This window comes from Scyliorhinus canicula, chromosome 30 (assembly GCF_902713615.1).
Source record: "Scyliorhinus canicula chromosome 30, sScyCan1.1, whole genome shotgun sequence".
In the NCBI taxonomy this organism is placed as follows: Eukaryota; Metazoa; Chordata; class Chondrichthyes; order Carcharhiniformes; family Scyliorhinidae; genus Scyliorhinus; species Scyliorhinus canicula.
This window is the reverse complement of record NC_052175.1, coordinates 10,437,679-10,456,203: the sequence shown is the minus strand read 5'-3', so window position 1 is coordinate 10,456,203 and position 18,525 is coordinate 10,437,679. Positions and strand designations below refer to the sequence as shown.

The following is an 18,525-nucleotide window of genomic DNA, read 5'->3' as shown; positions in this document are numbered from 1 at the left end:
AAGGAAGTGAAGTAAGCTAATAACCACTTAAAATCTGGTCTTCTTGAGTTGTATTAGCTGTTTAAACTCGGCTGCTTTCCTTGTCTTTCTCCAGCAGGCTGCGTCTCTCTCTCTCTCTCTCTCTCTCTCTCTCTCTCCTGTTGCTGTTGCAGAGTGCTGCTGCTTCTGCTCCCTGGGTTTATATTCTCTTTCGAAGAGTTATTAAGTTTTAACGACTGTATTGTATATGGGCTTGTTTCACTTTGATAGTTTAAAAGTATCTTTGATGTAAACATCTTACTACAACTCGTTATTCATTTCAGGCATATCGTCTCCTCTCAGATTTGATTTAAAAAATGCTTTTGTTTCAATAGTTAACTTTTATTTCTGTGATTTCAAATCGTTTAATTTTCCAATTGTCCCCAGTTCATAACTTTGCCTTTGATTTTGACTTAAATGATGTTTCTCGTAGCCAGGTCATCTCCAATTTTCTTTTAATTAACTTGATGTTCGTAGAATTTTACCCCTTAAATTGACACTAAATTCGACTGAGCATCTTCCATTCTTTCCAGCTGTTTACTAAGAGAGTTTATTTCAATTAAGGTGTGAAACTTTGCTCTTAGCTGTATGCTAAAATTTAACTTGGTTGTGACTTGAAAGACTTGCCTGTTTTAAACATTCGTCACTTAATGCAATTGAAACTCTCATCCATGCTTTTCAGATGCTTCCTGAGATAGTTACATTCCATGAAGGTGTGAGCCATTGTTTTAGCTTACCACATGAAGCCTGTGTGTCTGCTGAGACCTGCCTGTGAGCAAGAATCTGCATTTTATAACCCTGCTCTTTGCAGCTGCTATTAACCTTTTGTGGGATCTTTCCCTGTACCCTCTTAAACCAGATATTGCCAAACTTTCATGTTTCAAATGACACATTTTTCTGTATTATCAAGAACCCACCGCAAAGAAATTAATTGCCTTGTGGAGGGAATACTGTCAGTTAATGAAAGATGCATCTATACTGGCTAGCTGGCAGGCAAATGCCTCAAAATTGGGTATTGGCCTCACCAAAGGGGGAATTGTTAAAACAGTAGAGGTCTTAAAAAGGGAATGTAAAGAATATAAGAAACGTAAGAATGCTACTCCTACCCCGGCGCCGGTCAGCAATGGAAAGCAAGGTTGGGAGGAGGGGGACGATGGGGATGAGGAACATCTGTTCAATTGCGGGGGACGTCAGAAGCCCCCACAGCCCCCACAGCCCCCACAGCCTCCACAGCCCCCACAGCCCCCACAGCCTCCACAGCCTCCACAGCCCCCACAGCCCCCACAGCCTCCACAGCCCCCACAGCCCCCACAGCCTCCACAGCCTCCACAGCCCCCACAGCCCCCACAGCCTCCACAGCCCCCACAGCCACCTCCGCCACCGCCCCTGGAATGTGATCAGTATTATGAGTAACTCAGTATGTTCAGAACTACATTTGTCTCAGAATAAACAGATAAAGAATTTGTGCTGGGCAGTTTCGAAACTGCTGCGTTGAAATTGACACTGCATGGCTCCGCAGGGTCCTAGTGCCCGCTGATCACAAACAGTCACTAGCAGAACCGCCTCAAGGAGGCACTCCTCCAGGCCCCTGCCCTTGGTCGACCCTTATATGATCGCCCTTTTCAGCTCCATTGCACAGTCCTTGCCGACTGCGCCACAGCTGTCCTGACCCAACGCCACGGCGACCGCTGTCGCCCGGTTGCATACTACTCCTCTAAACTCGATCCGGTAGCCCTTGGCTATCCTATCTGTACCCAAATTCTTGCAGCTATCTACAACAGCCTGCAATCGGCTGCTAATATTACCCTCCAACAAGATATCACTGTCTATAGTTCCCATTCTGTTACGGCCCTTTTGGGACAGCTACAGACTCAGCATCTCACGATGGCTCGTCAGAACAAATATGAGATTGCTCTCCTTAATAACCCGAAAGTCCAGTTTGCCCACTGCACCACTATCAACCCTGCTGACTTTTTGACGCATCCTCCCACAGACATGCTCGACCCAACTCATGACTGTCTGCAACTGTTGCAGGAAGTCTCCTCGGTTCGAGACGACCTCTCCGATATACCCCTCCCAAGTGCAGATTGTTCCTTTTTCACCGATGGAAGTTCTTCCGTCGGCGTAAGGGGGGATAGACAATCTGGCTATGCATTCATCGATCAAGACGGTGACGTAGTAGAAGCAGCAGCATTTGAAGTTCCCTTTTCTGCCCAACAGGCAGAATTGTTTGCGTTAATACGAGCATGCATATTGGCACAGGGGAGGAAGGTTAATATTTATACAGATTCCCGATACGCCTTCGGGGTAGTACATGATTTCGGGCAATTATGGAAAAACAGAGGATTTCTAACCTCCGCTGGTACACCCATCTCACACCAGCAGTTAGTAACCCAGTTATTGCAGGCCCTTATGCTCCCAGACAAGATAGCGGTGATAAAATGCGCAGCGCATACAAAAGGCACGGGACTGGTGGAAACGGGCAACAGGAGAGCGGACGAGAAGGCAAAAGAAATTTCTAAATCTGGCAAACTAATGGTGCCTAGAATGATGAGGCAGACTAAAACCCCCCCGGAAAAGTCTCCCTCTGAAAAACCTATGCCAACCATTGCTGACATAATCCAAATGCAGGAGGACGCTCCTGCAACTGCTGTAAATATGTGGAAAAACTTAGGATGTATATATGATATCGAAAATAAGCTGTGGGTCACCCCGGTAGGACAAACATGTATGACCGATGCATTAGCAGCCTGGGTGACCGAATGTGTACACTTTGCAACTCACTGTGGAGCTCGTGCCACAGGGGACATATTGTTAAAAAGCTGGTGGCACCCACGACTGCAAGAAATGGCCCAACAAATTAGCAGTCGGTGCCTAATCTGTCAACAGCACAACCCCAGTAAGGCCGTCCCCTGTGATCCTGGCACAACCCCCTTACCTGAGGGTCCATTTGAGACCCTACAAATGGATTACATTGAGTTGGAAAGATGTCAATGCTATAAATATGTGTTAGTCATTGTGGACACTTTTAGCAAATGGATCGAGGCCTACCCGACTACGGATAACAAGGCCTCGACAGTAGTTAAGGTGTTAATGCGAGAAATTGTTCCGCGATTTGGAATTCCAGCCCGGCTGAGCTCTGACAATGGTCCCCACTTCATAGGTCAAATCAATAAGGAATTCTGTGCTCTGCTTGGAATAAAGCAACAGTTTCATTGTGCCTACAGACCACAAGCCGCTGGAGTGGTGGAAAGGGCTAATCAGACTCTAAAGACTAAACTCGCTAAACTACAAGCAGACACTGGGGCCACTTGGCTCAAACTCCTGCCTTTAGCACTCTTCCAGCTACGTGCCACCCCCGCAGGAAAAACTCGCCTAAGCCCAGCGGAAATACTATATGGCAGACCCTTTCAATTCCATTACATGACTACCGAGATGGCTAATTATATATTAACACTAACTAGAATTTTGAAAGGATTACACTCCCGAGTTCGTGCCACCCAGGAAGAAGTTCCATCCATTACTTATGACGTCTCCATCAACCCTGGGGATTATGTCCTAATTCGAAATTGGACACGTAAAGGTTGGGAACCTCGATGGGAGGGTCCCCTACAGGTTCTACTCACTACCCCCACTGCAGTAAAAGTGGAGGGACGAAACGCATGGGTACATATGCACCATTGTAAGTTAATTAAGTATCCATGATGTTCTAAACTTTTCCTTTAAGTCCTAGGAACACGAGTACCAGGATGAGGCCCCTCTTCGCCGTCACAATACTCGCCACCCTGCTCTCTCTCGCTGCATCCGAAAGAAGGAGATGCCTGTACGGAAGCCGACACCCACCCATGTGCCGGGAAGGAACCCCACGATGTGGAACAACGACAGATCTCCGATGGATCACCACCGCTATCGGAAACTGCCCGACCACCGTTCCTCCCGACGACCAGAAGCGCCAATTCCTGATTACTTACATGGTTCTAATGTATGATCGCCGCACATGCAGGTGGAACCACCGGTGCATTGATAAGGACAGGGTACAAATTTTACCACCAAGGACTACTCACCCCTACTCGCCTTCCAGAAGGAAGCGGGCAACGCACCATGTAACGGCAAATTCATTTCTGTTTATGTCCTATGTCTATGCTAAGAAAGTGGGTGTCTCCTCTTGCTGGGTATGTACACAGGTCCCGACCCATGCCCATGGAGGCGTTCCCTTGATATCTGTTCCTTTCTCGATCGAACAGACGGCTGAATGGGTTATATTCCAGAACAGGACAGTAACTAGTCACTCTGCCTTACCAACCAGGGCCTCCAGGTCCTCCTCTGTAAACCAAAGGGAAGCAGCCCAAGAATGGCTGAGTGCCGGCTACCCTTTGCGGGATTTTTTTGGTTGGCGACAGCCATCTTACTCAGCAGATCGCACACCCCCGTTCTTCAATATCCAGAACCCCCAGACCGGAACGGTCTGCTTACTCCGGGAGGTACGAACTCCTGGAACATATGTGTTAGGAACCAGTTCATGTAAGTACACTTTTGGTCTTACTGACTGGAAAGGCCACGCCATCATCAATAACATTATTAACCACACAGGGGGCCCTGATTGGACCCAAATATGGACCTCCTCGATGGTAACTAGCCTCACCTCCTATAATGGCACCTACTTCATTTGTGGCCATAAGGCTTACCCCTGGCTCCCCACTGACTGGGCAGGGTCGTGCTACTTGGGTTTCGTTGTTCCGGGTACTACACACTATGCCCAGCTCGAACATCATCCCCACTTTCGAGCCCAGAGGTCAGTACCACCGTGGGAGGTGGTGACTTCCCTCTTATGGCCCCAAATAGGCGCCATCTGGTCCCTCAAGAAGTACGCGCTCCTCCGCGACCTATTGGAACAGGTTGCAAATGACACCGCGGAGGGATTTAGTGAACTCAGTGCAGAGTTGGTAGCCGTACGAACGGTAGCCCTACAGAATCGCATGGCCCTGGATTATTTACTAGCCAAAGAAGGGGGGACCTGTGCTATCATAGGGACCGAATGTTGCACTTACATTCCAGACAGTTCAGAGAATATCACGCGTCTGGTAACCCATATCAGAGATGGAGTACAGCGCTTGCGACTCGCCGGTCAGGCTGACTGGTGGAGCTGGATGTGGTCCAATTCTTGGGCCACTTACCTGTTCCATGGGCTCATTATCTTCGTTACCATCTGTTTGTTGCTCTGTATCATAGCTACTGGTGTGAAATGCCTATGCAACCGTTTGGGTGCCACTGCATTACCACAGATGCTTCAGAGATCCGCCCTAGACGAAAAAGAAAAACTGGTTCCACATACCCCTGACCTATATGAGGAAGTGGCATCCTGCCGGAGCCTAGTAGAGGAGGAGTACCTCCGCCTCGCTCTCATTTCCGTCTAAAGTATCCTGAGTGTTATGTGATCAAGGAATGATCAAAGGGGGGAATGTAGAAGTGGATTTCATTTGGAACTTCGCTGATAGGGTTAATATAACAGTTCTGAAAAGCTCTGTGAAAGAGATGTCAACAGGTCAAGGGATGAAATAAAGGGAGCGTGTTCTGACCGGCATCTGTGAAAGCAGAGATGTCAGAAGGTTATGGGATGGAAAGAGGGGAGTGTGGCTTTAGTACTATTTAATGTTCTGACCCGCATCTGTGAAAGCAGAGAGGTCAAAAAGTCAAAGAATGGAATGAAAGGGAAGAGTTACTTTATTGCAGAGATAGCGTAATTAAGCTCGTTTGACCAGTTGGAACAAATAAACATTGAAATGTAAAAGGAATGGGCTTTGGAATGAGTTAAGCCAGATGGCCATGGGATACAAAAACCTTTGTATAATATTAATAGTGACTTGTGCTAATGATTATGTCAAAAATAACCTCCCGACCTCGAAGAATAATTCCATATATGTACATGTTCTGGATCCTTGCCAAATCATAGGTGTATCTAGGAATTTAAGGGGACCACCCCTAAGCTGTAAAATGTATAAAAATACAGTCCTTATTCTGGGATTTTGGCACTTCTCGAAGGTGGTTACCCGACTGCTTAGAGATTTGTCCCGGCCGTAAATAAACGAATATTCGTTACTGACGTGTTCGAGTGTTTTACTTCTGGACTGACGATCAGATACGTGAAAGCGCAATTCACACACTCACTTTTATTACTGTAACAAAGTAGGAGAATTTTTACACTCACTGGTATTACTGTGACACGGGATGAGAATTGTTACACTCACTGTTATTACTGTGACACAGGATGAGAATTGTTACACTCACTGGTATTACTGTGACACAGGATGAGAATTGTTACACTCATTGTTATTACTGTGACAAAAGAGGAGATTTTTTACACTCACTGGCATTACTGTGACACAGGATGAGAATTGTTACACACACTGTTATTAGTGTAACATAGGATGATTATTGTTACACTCACTGTTATTACTGTAACACAGGAGGAGCTGTGTTACACTCACTTATTAATGTCACACAGGATGAGAATTGTTACGCTCACTGTTATTACTGTAACACAGGACGAAAATTGTTATACTCACTGTTATTACTGTAACACAGGATGAAAATTGTTACACTCACTTTTATTACTGTAACAAAGTAGGAGCATTTTTACACTCACTGGTATTACTGTGACACTGGATGAGAAATATTAAACTCACTGTTATTACTGTGACACAGGATGAGAAGTGTTACACGCACGGTTATTACTGTAAAAAAGTAGGTGAATTTTTACACTCACTGGTATTACTGTGACACAGGATGAGAATTGTTACACCCACTGTTATTAGTGTAACATTGGATGAGAATTGTTACACTCACTGTTATTACTGTAACATAAGAGGAGAAGTGTTACAATCACTTACTAATGGCACACAGGATGAGGATTGTTACACTCACTGTTGTTAATGTTACCCATGATGAGAATTGTTACATTCACTTTTATTACTGTAACACGGGATGAGAAGTGTTACACTCACTGTTATTACTGGGACCCAGGGTGAGAATGGTTACACTCACTTTTATTACTGTCAAACACAATCACAATTGTTACACTCACACTGTTACCACTATAACACACATGTCGATACAGAATGTCCATGTTAATTCAGACTGTACTCCTCATGCTTATACCGAATGTGCAGAAGGCATCCTGTTCCTTTTGGGTCACAACGTGACACCCTGTATTAATTGATGACCCTAGAACATAGAACATAGAACAGTACAGCACAGAACAGGCCCTTCGGCCCTCAATGTTGTGCCGAGCCATGATCGCCCTACTCAAACCCACGTATCCACCCTATACCCGTAACCCAACAACCCCCTCCTTAACCTTACTTTTATTAGGACACTACGGCAATTTAGCATGGCCAATCCACCTAACACACACATCTTTGGACTGTGGGAGGAAACCGGAGCACCCGGAGGAAACCCACGCACACAGGGGGAGGACGTACAGACTCCACACAGACAGTGACCCAGCCGGGAACCGAACCTGGGACCCTGGAGCTGTGAAGCATTTATGCTAACCACCATGCTACCCTGCTGCCCTCTGTCTATGAGAACCCTCTGTCGTTCCGCACTCTCCCCTCGGCGAACAGTTAAAAGGTCAAATAATTTCGGAATGCTTGATAAAGTAAATGCTAGTGGCCCGTACGGCGATCGAACCCGAGACCTTGGCGTTATTAGCACCCCCAACTGAGCTAACCGGCCCGGCTAGATGTCACCGAAAGAGCTTTAACACAGGATGAGAATTGTTACACTGACTGTTATTACAATAACACAACATGAGAGTTGTTACACTCACTGTTATTACTGTAACACAGGATGAGAATTGTTACACTCACTGTCATTACTGTGACAAAAGAGGAGAATTTTTACACTCACTGGCATTACTTTGACACAGGATGAGAATTGTTACACACACTGTTGTTAGTATAACATAGGATGATTATTGTTAAACTCAGTGTTATGCCTGTAACACAGGAGGAGCCGTGTTAAACTCACTTATTAATGTCACACAGGATGAGAATTGTTACGCTCACTGTTATTACTGTAACAAAGGAGGAGAATATTTACACTCACCGGTATTACTGTGACACAGGATGAGAATTGTTACACTCACTTTTATTACTGTGATACAGGATGGGATTTGTTACACTCATTGTTATTACTGTAACATAGGATGAGAATTGTTACACTCACTGTTATTACTGTAACACAGGATGAGAAGTGTTACACTCACTGTTATTACTGTAACAGAGGATGAGAAGTGTTACACTCACTGTTATTACTGTAACACAGGATGAGAAGTGTTACACTCACTGTTCTAACTGTAACAAAGGAGGAGAATTATTACACTCACTGTTATTAGTGTAACATAGATTCGGAATTTTTACATTCACTGTTATTACTGTGGCATAAGAGGAGAATTTTTACACTCACTGGCATTACTGTGACACAGGATGAGAATTGTTACACACACTGTTATTAGTGTAACATAGGATGATTATTGTTACATTCACTGTTATTACTGTAACACAGGAGGAACTGTGTTACACTCACTTATTAATGTCACACAGGATGAGAATTGTTACACTCACTGTTATTACTGTAACACAGGATGAGAATTGTTATACTCACTGTTATTACTGTAACAAAGTAGGTGAATTTTTACACTCACTTGTATTACTGTGACACAGGATGAGAATTGTTACACTCACTGTTATTACTGTAACATAGGATGAGAATTGTTACACTCACTATTATTACTGTAACACATGATGTGAACTGTTACACGCACTGTTATTACAGTAACACAGGAGGAGACTTGTTACACTCACTGTTATTACTGTAACACAGGATGAGAATTGTTACACTCACTGTTATTACTGTAACAAATGAGGAGAATTTTTACACACACTGGCATGACTGTGACACGGGATGAGAATTGTTACGCTCACTGTTATTAGTGTAACATTGGATATGAATTGTTACACTCACTGTTATTACTGTAACATAGGATGAGAATTGTTACACTCACTGTTATTACTTTAACACAGGATGAGAAGTGTTACACTGACTGTTATTACAATAACACAACATGAGAGTTGTTACTCTCACTGTTATTACTGTAACACAGGATGAGAATTGTTACACTCACTGTTATTACTGTGACGAAAGAGGAGAATTTTTACACTCACTGGGATGACTGTGACACAGGATGAGAATTGTTACACACAATGTTGTTAGTGTAACATAGGATGATTATTGTTACACTCACTGTTATTACAGTAACACAGAAGGAGCTGTGTTACACTCACTTATTAATGTCACACAGGATGAGAATTGTTACGCTCACTGTTATTACTGTAACACAGGATGAAAATTGTTATACTCACTGTTATTACTGTAACACAGGATGAAAATTGTTCCACTCACTTTTATTACTGTAACAAAGTAGGAGAATTTTTACACTCACTGGTATTACTGTGACACTGGATGAGAAATGTTACACTCACTGTTATTACTGTGACACAGGATGAGAATTGTTTCACTCATTGTTATTACTGTAACATAGGATGAGAATTGTTGCACTCACTGTTATTACTGTAACACAGGATGAGAAGTGTTACACGCACGGTTATTACTGTATCAAAGTAGGTGAATTTTTACACTCACTGGTATTACTGTGACACAGGATGAGAATTGTTACACCCACTGTTATTAGTGTAACATTGGATGAGAATTGTTACACTCACTGTTATTACTGTAACATAAGAGGAGAAGTGTTACAATCACTTACTAATGGCACACAGGATGAGGATTGTTACCCTCACTGTTGTTAATGTTACCCATGATGAGAATTGTTACATTCACTTTTATTACTGCAACACGGGATGAGACGTGTTACACTCACTGTTATTACTGGGACCCAGGGTGAGAATGGTTACACTCACTTTTATTACTGTCAAACACAATCACAATTGTTACACTCACACTGTTACCACTATAACACCCATGTCGATACAGAATGTCCATGTTAATTCAGACTGTACTCCTCATGCTTCTACCGAATGTGCAGACGGCATCCTGTTCCTTTTGGGTCACAAAGTGACACCCTGTATTAATTGATGACCCTCTGTCGTTCCGCACTCTCCCCTCGGCGAACAGTTAAAAGGTCAAATAATTTAGGAATGCTTGATAAAGTAAATGCTAGTGGCCCGTAAGGGGATCGAACCCGAGACCTTGGCGTTATTAGCACCACGCTCTAACCAACTGAGCAAACCGGCCCGACTAGATGTCACCGAAAGAGCTTTAACACAGGATGAGAATTGTTACACTCACTGAAATTACTCTAACAAAGGAGGAGAATGTTTAAACTCTGGCATTACTGTGACACAGGATGACAATTGTTACACTCACTGTTATTACTGTAACTTAGGATGAGAATTGTTACACTCACTGTTATTACTTTAACACAGGATGAGAAGTGTTACACTGACTGTTATTACAATAACACAACATGAGGGTTGTTACACTCACTGTTATTACTGTAACACAGGATGAGAATTGTTACACTCACTGTCATTAGTGTGACAAAAGAGGAGAATTTTTACACTCACTGGCATTACTTTGACACAGGATGAGAATTGTTACACACACTGTTGTTAGTATAACATAGGATGATTATTGTTAAACTCAGTGTTATGCCTGTAACACAGGAGGAGCCGTGTTACACTCACTTATTAATGTCACACAGGATGAGAATTGTTCCGCTCACTGTTATTACTGTAACAAAGGAGGAGAATATTTACACTCACCGGTATTACTGTGACACAGGATGAGAATTGTTACACTCACTTTTATTACTGTGATACAGGATGGGAATTGTTACACTCACTGTTATTACTGTAACACAGGATGAGAAGTGTTACACTCACTGTTCTAACTGTAACAAAGAAGGAGAATTATTACACTCACTGTTATTAGTGTAACATAGATTGGGAATTTTTACATTCACTGTTATTACTGTAGCATCAGAGGAGACTTTTTGCACTCACTGTCATTACTGTGACACAGGATGAGAATTGTTACACACACTGTTATTAGTGTAACATCGGATGATTATTGTTACACTCACTGTTATTACTGTAACACAGGAGGAGCTGTGTCACACTCACTTATTAATGTCACACAGGATGAGAATTGTTACACTCACTGTTATTACTGTAACAAAGTAGGTGAATTTTTACACTCACTTGTATTACTGTGACACAGGATGAGAATTGTTACACTCACTGTTATTACTGTAACATAGGATGAGAATTGTTACACTCACTATTATTACTGTAACACATGATGTGAACTGTTACACGCACTGTTATTACAGTAACACAGGATGAGACTTGTTACACTCACTGTTATTACTGTAACACAGGATGAGAATTGTTACACTCATGGTTATTACTGTAACAAATGAGGAGAATTTTTACACACACTGGCATGACTGTGACACGGGATGAGAATTGTTACGCTCACTGTTATTAGTGTAACATTGGATGAGAATTGTTACACTCACTGTTATTACTGTAACATAGGATGAGAATTGTTACACTCACTGATATTACTTTAACACAGGATGAGAAGTGTTACACTGACTGTTATTACAAGAACACAACATGAGAGTTGTTACTCTCACTGTTATTACTGTAACAGAGGATGAGAATTGTTACACTCTCTGTTATTACTGTGACGAAAGAGGAGAATTTTTACACTCACTGGGATTACTGTGACACAGGATGAGAATTGTTACACACACTGTTGTTAGTGTAACATAGGATGATTATTGTTACACTCACTGTTATTACTGTAACACAGGAGGAGCTGTGTTACACTCACTTATTAATGTCACACAGGATGAGAATTGTTACGGTCACTGTTATTACTGTAACACAGGATGAAAATTGTTATACTCACTGTTATTACTGTAACACAGGATGAAAATTGTTACACTCACTTTTATTACTGTAACAAAGTAGGAGAATTTTTACACTCACTGGTATTGCTGTGACACCTGATGAGAAATGTTACACTCACTGTTATTACTGTGACGCAGGATGAGAATTGTTTCACTCATTGTTATTACTGTAACATTGGATGAGAATTGTTGCACTCACTGTTATTACTGTAACACAGGATGAGAAGTGTTACACGCACGGTTATTACTGTATCAAAGTAGGTGAATTTTTACACTCACTGGTATTACTGTGACACAGGATGAGAATTGTTACACACACTGTTATTAGTGTAACATAGGATGATTATTGTTACACTCACTGTTATTACTGTAACACAGGAGGACCTGTGTTACACTCACTTATTACTGTCACACAGGATGAGAATTGTTACACTCACTGTTATTACTGTAACACAGGATGAGAATTGTTATACTCACTGTTATTACTGTAACAAAGTAGGTGAATTTTTACACTCACTTGTATTACTGTGACACAGGATGAGAATTATTACACTCACTGTTATTACTGTAACATAGGATGAGATTGTTACACTCACTATTATTACTGTAACACATGATGTGAACTGTTACACGCACTGTTATTACAGTAACACAGGATGAGACTTGTTACACTCACTGTTATTACTGTAACACAAGAATTGTTACTCTCACTGTTATTACTTTAACACAGGATGAGAAGTGTTACACTGACTGTTATTACAATAACACAACATGAGAGTTGTTACTATCACTGTTATTACAGTAACACAGGATGAGAATTGTTACACTCACTGTTATTACTGTGACGAAAGAGGAGAATTTTTACACTCACTGGGATGACTGTGACACAGGATGAGAATTGTTACACACAATGTTGTTAGTGTAACATAGGATGATTATTGTTACACTCACTGTTATTACTGTAACACAGGAGGAGCTGTGTTACACTCACTTATTAATGTCACACAGGATGAGAATTGTTACGCTCACTGTTATTACTGTAACACAGGATGAAAATTGTTCCACTCACTTTTATTACTGTAACAAAGTAGGAGAATTTTTACACTCACTGGTATTACTGTGACACTGGATGAGAAATGTTACACTCACTGTTATTACTGTGACACAGGATGAGAATTGTTTCACTCATTGTTATTACTGTAACATAGGATGAGAATTGCTGCACTCACTGTTATTACTGTAACACAGGATGAGAAGTGTTACACGCACTGTTATTACTGTATCAAAATAGGTGAATTTTTACACTCACTGGTATTACTGTGACGCAGGATGAGAATTGTTACACCCACTGTTATTAGTGTAACATTGGATGAGAATTGTTTCACTCACTGTTATTACTGTAACATAAGAGGAGAAGTGTTACAATCACTTACTAATGGCACACAGGATGAGGATTGTTACCCTCACTGTTGTTAATGTTACCCATGATGAGAATTGTTACATTCACTTTTATTACTGCAACACGGGATGAGACGTGTTACACTCACTGTTATTACTGGGACCCAGGGTGAGAATGGTTACACTCACTTTTATTACTGTCAAACACAATCACAATTGTTACACTCACACTGTTACCACTATAACACCCGTGTCGATACAGAATGTCCATGTTAATTCAGACTGTACTCCTCATGCTTATACCGAATGTGCAGACGGCATCCTGTTCCTTTTGGGTCACAAAGTGACACCCTGTATTAATTGATGACCCTCTGTCGTTCCGCACTCTCCCCTCGGCGAACAGTTAAAAGGTCAAATAATTTAGGAATGCTTGATAAAGTAAATGCTAGTGGCCCGTACGGGGATCGAACCCGAGACCTTGGCGTTATTAGCACCACGCTCTAACCAACTGAGCAAACCGGCCCGACTAGATGTCACCGAAAGAGCTTTAACACAGGATGAGAATTGTTACACTCACTGTAATTACTCTAACAAAGGAGGAGAATGTTTAAACTCTGGCATTACTGTGACACAGGATGACAATTGTTACACTCACTGTTATTACTGTAACATAGGATGAGAATTGTTACACTCACTGTTATTACTTTAACACAGGATGAGAAGTGTTACACTGACTGTTATTACAATAACACAACATGAGAGTTGTTACACTCACTGTTATTACTGTAACACAGGATGAGAATTGTTACACTCACTGTCATTACTGTGACAAAAGAGGAGAATTTTTACACTCACTGGCATTAATTTGACACAGGATGAGAATTGTTACACACACTGTTGTTAGTATAACATAGGATGATTATTGTTAAACTCAGTGTTATGCCTGTAACACAGGAGGAGCCGTGTTACACTCACTTATTAATGTCACACAGGATGAGAATTGTTCCGCTCACTGTTATTACTGTAACAAAGGAGGAGAATATTTACACTCACCGGTATTACTGTGACACAGGATGAGAATTGTTACACTCACTTTTATTACTGTGATACAGGATGGGAATTGTTACACTCATTGTTATTACTGTAACATAGGATGAGAATTGTTACACTCACTGTTATTACTGTAACACAGGATGAGAAGTGTTACACTCACTGTTATTACTGTAACACAGGATGAGACCTGTTACACTCACTGTTATTACTGTAACACAGGATGAGAAGTGTTACACTCACTGTTCTAACTGTAACAAAGGAGGATAATTATTACACTCACTGTTATTAGTGTAACATAGATTGGGAATTTTTACATTCACTGTTATTACTGTAGCATCAGAGGAGACTTTTTACACTCACTGGCATTACTGTGACACAGGATGAGAATTGTTACACACACTGTTATTAGTGTAACATAGGATGATTATTGTTACACTCACTGTTATTACTGTAACACAGGAGGAGCTGTGTCACACTCACTTATTAATGTCACACAGGATGAGAATTGTTACACTCACTGTTATTACTGTAACAAAGTAGGTGAATTTTTACACTCACTTGTATTACTGTGACACAGGATGAGAATTGTTACACTCACTGTTATTACTGTAACATAGGATGAGAATTGTTACACTCACTATTATTACTGTAACACATGATGTGAACTGTTACACGCACTGTTATTACAGTAACACAGGATGAGACTTGTTACACTCACTGTTATTACTGTAACACAGGATGAGAATTGTTACACTCACTGTTATTACTGTAACAAATGAGGAGAATTTTTACGCTCACTGGCATGACTGTGACACGGGATGAGAATTGTTACGCTCACTGTTATTCGTGTAACATTGGATGAGAATTGTTACACTCACTGTTATTACTGTAACATAGGATGAGAATTGTTACACTCACTGTTATTACTTTAACACAGGATGAGATGTGTTACACTGACTGTTATTACAATAACACCACATTAGAGTTGTTACTTTCACTGTTATTACTGTAAGAAGTCTTACAACACCAGGTTAAAGTCCAACAGGTTTGTTTCAAACACGAGCTTTCGGAGCACGGCTCCTTCTTCAGGTGAATGGAAAGGCTTGTTCCAGAAATGTTTATATAGACACATTCTATAGGTGACCTTCTTCACCTGAAGAAGGAGCCGTGCTCCGAAAGCTCGTGTTTGAAACAAACCTGTTGGACTTTAACCTGGTGTTGTAAGACTTCTTACTATATAGACACAGTCAGAGATGCCCCGGAATGCGAGCACCTGCAGGCAATCAAATCATCAAAGATGCAGAGAGAGAGGTAACTCCAGGTTAAAGAGGTGTGAATTGTCCCAAGCCAGTTCAGTCGGTAGGCCTCTGCAAGTCCAGGCTTGTTGGTGGGGGCCGAATGTAATGCGACATGAATCCCAGATCCCGGTTGAGTCCGCATTCATGCGTGCGGAACTTAGCTATAAGTTTTTGCTCAGCAATTTTGCGTTGTCGCGTCTCCTGAAGGCCTCCTTGTAGAATGCTGACCCGGAGATCAGAGGCTGAATGTCCTTGACTGCTGAAGTGTTCCCCAACTGGAAGGGAACAGTCCTGCCTGTTGATAGTCGCACGATGCCCGTTTATTCGTTGTCGCAGTGTCTGCATGGTCTCGCCAATGTCCCACGCTTCGGGACATCCTTTCCTGCAGCGTATGAGGTAGACTACATTGGTCGAGTCGCACGAGTATGCGCCGCGTACCTGGTGGGTGGTGTTTCCACGTGTAATGGTGGTGTCCATGTCGATGATCTGGCATGTCTTGCAGAGATTACCCTGGCAGGGTTTTGTGGTGTTGTGGTTGCTGTTCTGAAGGCTGGGTAATTTGCTGCAAACAATGGTTTGTTTGAGGTTGCGCGGTTGTTTGAAGGCCAGTAGTGGGGGTGTGGGGATGACCTTGGCAAGATGTCCATCCTCGCTGATGATGTGTTGGAGGCTGCGAAGAAGATGTCGTAGTTTCTCCGCCCCAGGAAAGTACTGGACGACGAAGGGTACTCTGTCAGTGGTGTCCCGTGTTTGTCTTCTGAGGAGGTCGGTGCGGTTTTTTGCTGTGGCGCGGTGGAACTGTCGATCAATGAGTCGAGCGCCATATCCCGTTCGTACGAGGGCATCTTTCAGCATCTGTAGGTGTCTGTTGCGCTCCTCCTTGTCTGAGCAGATCCTGTGTATACGGAGGGCTTGTCCATAGGGGATGGCTTCTTTAATGTGTTTCGGGTGAAAGCTGGAGAAGTGGAGCATCGTGAGATTATCTGTGGGCTTGCGGTAAAGCGAGGTGCTGAGGTGACCGTCCTTGATGGAGACGAGTGTGTCCAAGAATGGAACTGAATTTGGAGAATAGTCCATGGTGAGTTTGATGGTGGGATGGAACTTATTGATGTCATCGTGTAGTCGTTTCAGTGATGTCTCGCCGTGGGTCCAAAGGAAAAAAATGTCATCGATGTATCTGGTGTATAGCATCGGTTGAAAGTCCTGTGTGGTGAGGAAGTCCTGTTCAAACTTGTGCATGAAGATGTTGGCATATTGAGGAGCAAATTTGGTCCCCATGGCTGTTCCGTGCGTCTGGATGAAGAATTTGTTGTCGAAGGTGAAGACGTTGTGGTCTAGAATGAAACGGATGAGTTGCAGTTATTACTGTAACACAGGATGAGAATTGTTACACTCACTGTTATTACTGTGGCGAAAGAGGAGAATTTTTACACTCACTGGCATTACTGTGACAGAGGATGAGAATTGTTACACACACTGTTGTTAGTGTCACATAGGATGATTATTGTTACACTCACTGTTATTACTGTAACACAGGAGGAGCTGTGTTACACTCACTTATTAATGTCACACAGGATGAGAATTGTTACGCTCACTGTTATTACTGTAACACAGGATGAAAATTTTTAACTCACTGTTATTACTGTAACACAGGATGAAAATTGTTACACTCACTTCTATTACTGTAACAAAGTAGGAGAATTTTTTACACTCACTGGTATTACTGTGACACTGGATGAGAAATGTTACACTCACTGTTATTACTGTGACACAGGATGAGAATTGTTTCACTCATTGTTATTACTGTAACATAGGATGAGAATTGTTGCACTCACTGTTATTACTGTAGCACAGGATGAGAAGTGTTACACGCACGGTTATTACTGTAACAAAGTAGGTGAATTTTTACACTCACTGGTATTACTGTGACACAGGATGAGAATTGTTACACCCACTGTTATTAGAGTAACATTGGATGAGAATTGTTACACTCACTGTTGTTACTGTAACATCAGAGGAGAAGTGTTACAATCACTTACTAATGGCACACAGGATGAGGATTGTTACACTCACTGTTGTTAATGTTACCCATGATGAGAATTGTTACATTCACTTTTATTTCTATAACACGGGATGAGACGTGTTACACTCACTGTTATTACTGGGACCCAGGGTGAGAATGGTTCCACTCACTTTTATTACTGTCAAACACAATCACAATTGTTACACTCACACTGTTCCCACTATAACACCCATGACGATACAGAATGTCCATGTTAATTCAGAGTGTACTCCTCATGCTTATTCCGAATGTGCAGACGGCATCCTGCTCCTTTTGGGTCACAAAGTGACACCCTGTATTAATTGATGACCCTCTGTCGTTCCGCACTCTCCGCTCTGCGAACAGTTAAAAGGTCAAATAATTTAGGAATGCTAGAGAAAGTAAATGCTAGTGGCCCGAACCGGGATCGAACCCGAGACCTTGGCGTTATTAGCACCATGCTCTAACCAACTGAGCTAACCGGCCCGGCTAGATGTCACCGAAAGAGCTTTAACACAGGATGAGAATTGTTACACTCACTGTAATTACTCTAACAAAGGAGGAGAATGTTTAAACTCTGGCATTACTGTGACACAGGATGACAATTGTTACACTCACTGTTATTACTGTAACATAGGATGAGAATTGTTACACTCACTGTTATTACTTTAACACAGGATGAGAAGTGTTACACTGACTGTTATTACAATAACACA

The 18,525-nt window shown here is 42.1% G+C and overlaps 3 non-coding genes across 3 annotated transcripts; all 3 read right to left on the bottom strand.

Annotated features, from left to right (window-relative positions):
- Positions 1-10,258: 10,258 nt before the first annotated feature.
- trnai-aau lies at positions 10,259-10,332 on the bottom strand. Its single transcript has one exon. It is a non-coding gene; the product is annotated as a tRNA-Ile (tRNA).
- A 3,534-nt stretch (positions 10,333-13,866) lies between these two features.
- On the bottom strand, positions 13,867-13,940 carry trnai-aau. Its single transcript has one exon. It is a non-coding gene; the product is annotated as a tRNA-Ile (tRNA).
- A 4,281-nt stretch (positions 13,941-18,221) lies between these two features.
- Positions 18,222-18,295, bottom strand: trnai-aau. Its single transcript has one exon. It is a non-coding gene; the product is annotated as a tRNA-Ile (tRNA).
- Positions 18,296-18,525: the final 230 nt, after the last annotated feature.